This window comes from Macrobrachium nipponense, chromosome 2, assembly GCF_015104395.2.
Source record: "Macrobrachium nipponense isolate FS-2020 chromosome 2, ASM1510439v2, whole genome shotgun sequence".
NCBI lineage: Eukaryota > Metazoa > Arthropoda > Malacostraca > Decapoda > Palaemonidae > Macrobrachium > Macrobrachium nipponense.
This window is the reverse complement of record NC_087201.1, coordinates 158,676,356-158,685,531: the sequence shown is the minus strand read 5'-3', so window position 1 is coordinate 158,685,531 and position 9,176 is coordinate 158,676,356. Positions and strand designations below refer to the sequence as shown.

The window sequence follows — 9,176 nt, the reverse complement described above, 5'->3', positions numbered from 1 at the left end:
AGATTTGCTTATAGCGTTGCAAACTGCGACCAATGATTATGGCAATCCTTATTTTCTACATTAATGTTCCATTCGACAGTACGTTATTTTTACTATTAAACTTTCTCTTATTATTATTACTGAGCAACACAACAATCATACCCTTCTAATAATTCCTTATTTAAAAATCCACAATTTATATAAATGAATTGTATGGTTTGTAAAGGTTAAAAGCAGACTTTCGAACACAGTGTTTACATCAGAACAATTTCTAACGCAAACACTGATATAATTGTGGATATTTCTATACAGCAGTTTAATTACGCCGTGAATTTTTTTTAGCAAATCCCGATTTCATCCCGCTACCATTTACATATAGTAAACAGCCATAGACTTGACTTCCCTTGTACCTAATCCGTTGTTTTCCTGTTTACAAAATACTGTTATCTCTGTAATTTCACCATCAGTTTCTCTGGTTTGTGTTTTTATTTCCTGTGAGACTTAAGCAACTGTTCCATGAACGCGCACTTCATCTGCGCATTATTTTACTTATAAAGCTAAACACGTACTTCTCTTTTCACATCAGTCATTCTGGCAACATCGCAATTTTCCTCATACAAAAGAACAGCTATCCCTAACATCTATACTCTGGCAACCTTTCAGCCATTGAGAATACCTTTATGCCTTTTCACACTTTAGACCAGACAGATTTGCGGTCTCACCAATAAAATGCAACAATTTATTAAAACCTCACTAACTGTTTAATATATATATATATATATATATATATATATATATATATATATATATATATATATGTATATATATTGTTTATATATATATATATATATATATATATATATATATATATATAATATATACCTGCCTGGGTATGCCAATGGTCAACGGTCATTTTCTCTCAGGTTGAGAAGAGAGTCTCCTCACCCCAGCATCCCCCGTTGGTTTTTAGCATCACCTATATTGGCACCCATTGGTCAATAGGACCTAAGGAGAGCTGCCGGAGCCAATCGCATCCAGGAGGAAAAATATATCGGGGGTTTGTTGGGAACTAGAGGAAACACAGAGAAGGCCAAGGCGTCCCCTTGAGGGTCAGTTAGGCGTTGGTCAAGAAATAGGGAAGACGTGTGACTCCCCATTCTACGCTCTGCTAGTTTCCGTCCTTGGTCCGAAACTCGGGTTTCTGTAGATTTTAGTTTCATTTTCACTCGGGCCCTTGTGCAACTTCATTAGAATATATATAAGACCGGTGTTAAATTAATCACTGAGCGTTTGGTTTCTGCATGACCCACAGTAACTTAAGAGACCCGCGCGACCCAGGTTGGGGTCATTATATATATATATATATATATATATATATATATATATATATATATATATATATATATATACATATGTGTGTGTGTTTGTGTGTGTTTTACAATGTGTATCTTGCTATCCGCGTTTGTGCTTCGCAATATTTCTCTTTAATTGATCTGCGCAAAGTTTGTTTCATTCGTTGTCATTTAAAAGGCAAGATAGAACGACTATATTAGGTGACAAAGTGACGAGTTGCGGTTGACCAAAATGTCTCTATACTTTGCCATGAAAAGTACTGACCAAAAATGAAGTGTTTAGTGATTATGTGAATCATTGCACCGAGGGACGTTACAATAAATTGTCTCCTGTTGATTCATGTGTTAAAATTCAAACGAAAGGAAAATGACTTTAGAAACATTTACTTTACTAGTTTTAGCATACATTGACATATTGATAATAATCTAGAGACGTTGGACTTAACCATTAACCCACAAGATATACAACGCGCTTGATATATAAAGTTTAAGAATAGAAATAGAAGTAACACCCAAACTCCTCGTAAACAATTACCAATCCCCAAGGCTAATAATGACCTAAAGGCCACCCACGACATGGAGAGAATGTCATGACCACGACGATATTGCCCGAAGGTCTTGTGAGGTCAGGAATTTTAACTCGTTCCTTTTTCTTGGAAACTTCCTACCGATGACCTCTCCCTGGACTTCTGGGGCAGGAACTCATTACCTGTCTCAGGTTCAGGAAACGGGAAGAGGAGGGAAAAAAGCTGTCTTGTCATATTATGTTCGCGAGTATCTATCCTCAAACATTTCTGTAACATAGCCAGGAAATGGAACGAGTTCACGGGTTCTGTTTTATTAGAGCAATAATATTCTGTGGGTGAAATGATGTCTTGAGCTTTGATTCTGCTTGTACAGTATATATATATATATATATATATATATATATATATATATATATATATATATATATTATATATATATATATGGTGTGTATATGTATGTGGTAATTAGCAGTTAAAACTCAAGACATCATTTACACACACAGACACAGCAGACACACACATATATTATATATATATATATATATATATATTATATATATATATATATATAAACGCTAAAATAGAAAGAAATACATAATTCAGAGACTAAATGTACTACTTTCTTTCTATATTTTGGCGTTTTTATGGTATCCTTTTATTAGATATATATATATATATATATATATATATATATATATATCTATATATATATATGTGTGTGTGTGTGTGTGTGTGTGTGCGTGCGTGCTTGCGTGCGTCCGTTGTGGGACTTTTGGAAAGGAAGCAAGTTCTAGGGCCTTCATTTAGGAAGCTTTTATGAAAAACAAAATATATTTGTGTTGATTATACCTTTAACGATGGGATGCCCTGGCTTGGGGCGTTCGGAGCAATGAAAGTATCTGAAATGATTTGAACTTTGCTTTTTGAACCCTGCTGAAGAAAGGAGAATGTGAGAGAGAGAGAAAGAGAGAGAGAGAGAGAGGTGGGGGTGAAGCGTTGATTTATAATTTCACCAGAGAGAAGGGGAGAGAAGCGTTAATTTCTATTTTAACCAAACTTCACGGCTATTAATAAGACAATTAATTAAACGTCTATTTCAAAGGAGTTGAGAGCAGCTGTTTTTTGTCTGTCTTAAACTGCAATAATTAAACAGATGTAACACCAAAGAGCTTTCAGTTACTCCTTTACCGTCAAAAAATAAATAAATAAATAAATAAAAATAAGGACAGTGAGGTAAAGTGAAGTAAATACCTTAAGAAAGGTTAAGGACCCAAGAGAGAGAGAGTATAACAGTAAAGTCGTTGGCACTGACTAAGGCCATTTCCTCAGCGAATGACGATTCCGTCACCTGTGTGAAACGCCCCAGAGGGGCCAAAAAGTTGCTGTCCTGGGTAAGGTCAGTGGCCTGGCCTGGCCTGGCGCGGTAGACACCTCCAAAAGCCATTCGTGTCATATGCTTCCGTAAAGCACTTGATGTTGAAATTGCTGTCTACGAGGAAATTCACAATGAGGTCAACTGTTCCCCCCGACCTTTGTAGGTCGGGTTTTTTTTTTTTTTTTTTTTTTTTTTAAGCTGTCTATTGAACGAAAAGGAGCACTGAAAAGTAACGGCAAATGATCTTGCTGTTTAGTCAACGTACTTGCTTCGTAGCAGTAAGATAAGTTCTAATAAGGAAAAAATGATGTTGGTTACCTTTATATCATGAAATATATATATATATATATATATATATATATATATATATATATATATATATATATATATATATATATATATATATATATATATATATTTACCTAAAGCTGTCTCGTAGTCCTATTTAGTGTCAATTGTTTTTTACAACTATCAAAAAGAACTTTTACAAATTGCTTAATCTCTCTCTCTCTCTCTCTCTCTCTCTCTCTCTCTCTCTCCTCTCTCTCTCTCTCTCAAGTAGAATGTTCTGGAATAAATGATGGCCAACATTAATTGTAAAGTTGTCCAGTAAACTGGAAATTTTATTGTGCCAATTTTCTTACACTAGGAAGAAAATGTCTGTAACTCAATCATTTCACACAATTTCCATTTTGCTGTGATGTCCATATAAAGATTATGGTGGCAGAGGAAAACTCAAAATCCACTTGATCGGCGAAAGAGATTGGCATTTAGACAGTTTTAGTTTTTGTAAAAAAAAAAAAAAAAAAAAAAAACTATCGAGGTGGCTTTGTCTGTCCGTCTGCACTTTTTCTCTCCGTCCTCAGATCTTGTAAACTACTGAGTCTACAGAGCTGCAAATTGGTATGTTGGTCATCCATCCCCAAATCATCGAACTTAACAAATTGCAGTCCTCTACCCACAGTAGTTTTTATTTAAGGTCAAAGTTAGCCATGACCGCCGTGCGTCTGGCGACGCCATAGGACAGGCCACCACCGGGCCCGTTGCTGAAAGTTTCATGGGCCGGGGCTCATACAGCATTATGCGCTGTACAGAAAACTCGATTTTCGCCTGTTTATGTATAGTTATGATATTTATGTAGGTTAACATTTTATTAAACTTTAATCTCACACATGCAGTGGTCCGTATACAAAATGCCATTATTAGTTCTGCATCTGGAATGCTGAACGATTACTCATCTTATATTAAAGAATATATATATAAAAAGAAAAGTGTTATCGGAACTTGATCTTAACATCAGTGGTCAGCTCCCACTAATCCAGTTCTTGTGTACGGAGGATTGTACCCACCAATACGTGTGTGTGACCTCAGGTAATTTTGAGATCGACCTGGTTATTAAGAATAGGCGGATCACAATCGCTGGTTCCCTTTCATTTTGAAAATGATTATTCCACATAATTCACGATGCCAATTAAGGTGCTCTGATTAAAAAAAAAGAAAATAAAACATCTGGTTCTCAACTTTGAACGTCTGTAAGTTATGCAAAATGATGTTACTAAGCATGCATTTGATTGTAATTTTTTTTTTATTAAATAGTCGTTAAATGAGGAGAAGGATGTTGTAAAAATTTAAATCAATAATGAAAATTAGGAAACGCAGTTTCGTCGTACGTTGACTGGGCTGGAATGACAATGATTATTATTAAAAAGTATATATATGTGTGTATATAATATGTGTTTGTGTGTGTGTAAGTATAGTGAATAAAAAAAATTAATAAAACTCCACTTCAGTAGTAGTGTGGTACTTTGAAGATAAAACTCTTAAATTCTTAAAATTCACGAAACTAGGGCGATTTCCGCTTAGGCTAATAGCATGGTCTTGGTAACCTAACCATATTGGGAAGGGAGGGGGGGAGGGAGGGAGGGGGGGAGGGGGGGGGATTTGGACTCTTAATTCCTCCGGATCATCGTTTGAACTCGTGTCTTACTGACTTGTCGCTTCCTTCAACTATCTATTTATTGATTTGTTTAACTTGTCTTAGAATCGTGAAAGGACGTAAGACTCGTGATAAGCCTTTTTTATGTTATTTTTTTTATTCAAAATATATGCAATGCCAAAGAAAGACTCTGTAAGTAAACAAAAAGAATTGTGGTCATTAGATGGATGTAATTATTTCTTAATGTACTCCAATCTTAAGAATGTGAGTATTATAACTACCAATTAAGACAGAGAAGATTAAGATTAAATGTTACTTGCTAAGTTAACCTTCGTTCGAAATAGACTTACATCATAGTCATCCGCGCTCCAGTTAACCGGTAATAACATCTAAATTGACCGACTTTTTGAGGAACTGATATGATTCAAGTAGAATGCGCCTGAGATTTATAATGGATTCTGGCGTATTTAGAAGGTTCGGGGATGGAGTGTAGATTTGACAGTAAACATCGAAATATGAGATGAAAATATAAATTTCTTATTACATTTCAAACACCATCCGGTTCCATTACATATATATATACATACATACATATATATATATATATATATATATATATATATATATATATATATATATATATATATATATATATATAAAGGTATAAGCCATATCTGCTGAGTAAAGGACGTTGAGTCGAAAGATCTTGCAGAAACTCCGTTGTTTATTTTTCCTTCGTGGCTTATACCTTTATTTATGGATTTATCACGTTCCAAACTTTCGTAATTCAGTTATACACACACACACACACACACACACACACACACACATATATATATATATATATATATATATATATATATATATATATATATTCCTTCCGTTTCCCGTTGTGTGTGTGTGAGGGTGGTACTATACCCTCTTCCTATTTCCACCGATAGGCCTGTAATAAATTGCATGATTCTTTGACAAACCAGCAGGGCCCTTCGTTAAACCATGGATGAACCTCAGTTACAGGAAACTTAGAAGAAAAGGAGGGTTCTTCCTAATCTCCTATGTAAGACATACTAAGTTTGGCTCATGACGCAACAAAGGAGACAACGATTGTCTGTTAACCCGTCATACATGATAGTGACTGTTTCTTCCGTCTCAGCCCCGTGGATAATTCTAGACCAAATTACATCTGCAACGGCGATGAAGTAGTTTCATCTTGAAGTTATCTAAATTTTATCAGTATTTATGTCCGCTTTTACCTGTCGTGTAATGACATACATCTATTCGATAAAAATTCTACGATTAGGGGAGAGTCAGGAATCTTGTGTCTGTGGCGTAGATTTTTTTCATAGCGAAGGCTTATGGTCGTTTATATAACGTAAAAAATTCTTGTAGAAGGCATTTAATTATTTAAATGACGAAGAACATTCTTATAGAAGGCCTTTGGTCGTTTATATGACGAAGAACATTCTGGTGGAAGGCCTTTGGTCGTTTATATCTCAAAATAAATGTCTGAATTTGCAAATCTTGAGAAGTGATACAAGAGCTCCTTTCGGGTTTAGCTCCTCATACCGAAGAGATAAATCTGCTGTTCGCTGAAGATAAAACTGACTAAACTTCACGCTTTTCAATTCACGAAGGCTAATTTCAAGACTTCTTTATTTTAATAGAAACCGTAGACTCGTTGAAAACGTTTGAAACTGAATCGCTCCAGAGCATCGTCAATATCCGCTCTTAACCTGTTAAGGATGCCATCCATCACTCAAGCTTCGAACGGAAGAAGGTGTAAGTAAATAAGTAAGTAAGTAAGTAAGTAATTGGGGATGTTATCTGGCGTCGTCGTGACTGCCTGGTGGGTCATTGACTGCGGAAGGAGGAAGAGCCCAGCCTTCACGGAGGGCTCCTTGGAGCAGACACAACATCGTAGGAGCCCGGATGCGAATGAGACTATAGTGATTGAATTATTGCGTCTAGAATTGGCTAAACGATTGATAGGTCTAGTTCGCTCTGGCGTGCAACTAAAACATATGGGAAACTTTCTTTCGAACTTAATGCAGATGAATTCAGTGTCGGGAGAGTAGAATTTCAGTTGTTCGTCAGTGTTCAGTCTACTCAGGGCGCGTGCTAAAATCTACGGTCTAATAGCGTTTTGGTACACCAACGAAAAATAAAATAAATACGCTGTTTTATGAGAAATAATTGTTTTTTTTTTTTACATTTTTATTCTAATAAATAAATCATAAATATCTTATCCTAAAATTCCTGTATCTTTTAATACGAAACGCCTTTTTCAGATCTTCTTAGGCTTTAACATAGGGCTTTCCTACCCCCCCCCCAACAAGAACAACAACAAACAACAGCAGCAAAGTAGTTTGTAAGCTTACTCCCCAAGTATGTGTTATATAAGTGTCACAAACACACAAACACTTTCATGTATTTATTTAGTAACATTATGGGATGGACCAGCTAGCCCAGGGACCTCCTTCACCCTGACTATGACCTTATACGGAAGGCTAACTACCAATGACATAATTCAGGTCAGAGGTCAGCAGAGACACGATGTCGCTCATCGGTCTGTGCCTTAATTAATCTTTTCGATTGATTGATTTATGGTTAATGAAACTGGCGTTGCCTCTTATCTGTTGTCCGACCAGGGTCACGAATGACGAGCTGCTACTTTTGATGCCAGCGCTTGAGAGAGAGAGAGAGAGAGAGAGAGAGAGAGAGAGAGAGAGAGAGAGGGGACAACAGTGCGTTATGCAAAGCGTTTACCGAACACCACGTTGCTCTCAGATCCTCCAGTGGGTGAAAGGAGATGATAATCATTCCGTGACGGACGCAGAAGAACGGAAAAACTACGATCACTCATCGAAGAATGACGTAAGACGATATTCCGCTAATGACTTGCAAACCGTTTCTTGGCAGACGGACGCCATTTCACTTTCGTTTATTAGATCGCCGCATCGGACCTTGACTCGTTTCGAGAGAGAGAAAATGAATAGCGAGAGTGCATAAACGCATTGTTTGACGAATGCCGGTTGTCTCGATGCGCTCATTCAGTCTCCTCCTCCTCCTCCTCCTCCTCCTCCTCCTCCTCTTCGTCTTCTCTGTTTAGACGTTAATTTAGTCCTCTATGTCTACTGGGTCCCTTGGTGTTTTCTTGAACAGATCCGATGACCCGTAAAAGTGATAACTTTTTTCTACTTTATGTAATTCATTAAATTTATAAAGATTTACTTATGGAAACATATCCTGCTGTTAAGTAGAAATGACTATATTTATTCTTATTTTTCACTTCTGTTTCTCCTTTCGTTAAATGTTAATAAAATCATACGGATATTTACGCGAAGGAAAAATTCGGAACAGCTTTTATCATTTTACACTTAAAAAAATAAATAAACTAAAATGAAAATAATGATAAAATAAACATAAGGAAGGGTGGAAACCTCCTGAAGGCGAGGCCCTGGAATTCAGTCTGTCTGCATAGCGCGAAATTTTAAAGCTACCCACTCAATGGCTTAATGTAAGACTGCAATAATTTTTTGTATTGTTTTAGGTGGTTTTCGGAACAGTGGTTTTTCCAAGGTATTGGGTTTTCCTGAGAAAGGATCACTCGCGATTTGCCGAAGTTATTCCAAATAAAAGAAAGTCCCTCCTAAACTTGGGTGTTATTCATAAGTTTGGCTCTTTGCTGAGCAGAGGAAAGACAAAGATTGTCTCTGTTAACCTGTCGTGTTTGATAATCACTTTATTTTGTCTTAACCCCATGGATAATTCTTCCCTGTCGCTACTACAACTAAAACCACTAAAATGACGACGAAATTACTTATATTCTGGCAATGATAATAGATTTTTTTTTTTCTGCCGCTAGCAACGCCATTGGTACTACCACGACTATTGTAGTACTATCGTAGAGGCGCGTAGGGGGGATAGTGCCGTCAGTGCACCTCACGGGGTGCACTGTAAGCATTACTGTTTTTTTTTTTTTTTCTTTTTTGCAGTGTCCCTTCGGC

The 9,176-nt window shown here is 36.5% G+C and overlaps 2 protein-coding genes across 5 annotated transcripts in view; one reads left to right on the top strand and one right to left on the bottom strand.

The window, feature by feature from the left end:
• The window catches only part of LOC135221070 (uncharacterized), an 82,248-nt gene that overhangs the window by 43,121 nt on the left and 29,951 nt on the right, over window positions 1–9,176 (top strand). The window lies entirely within an intron of this gene.
• Window positions 1–9,176, bottom strand: part of LOC135221071 (torso-like protein) — a 68,095-nt gene that overhangs the window by 48,252 nt on the left and 10,667 nt on the right. The window lies entirely within an intron of this gene.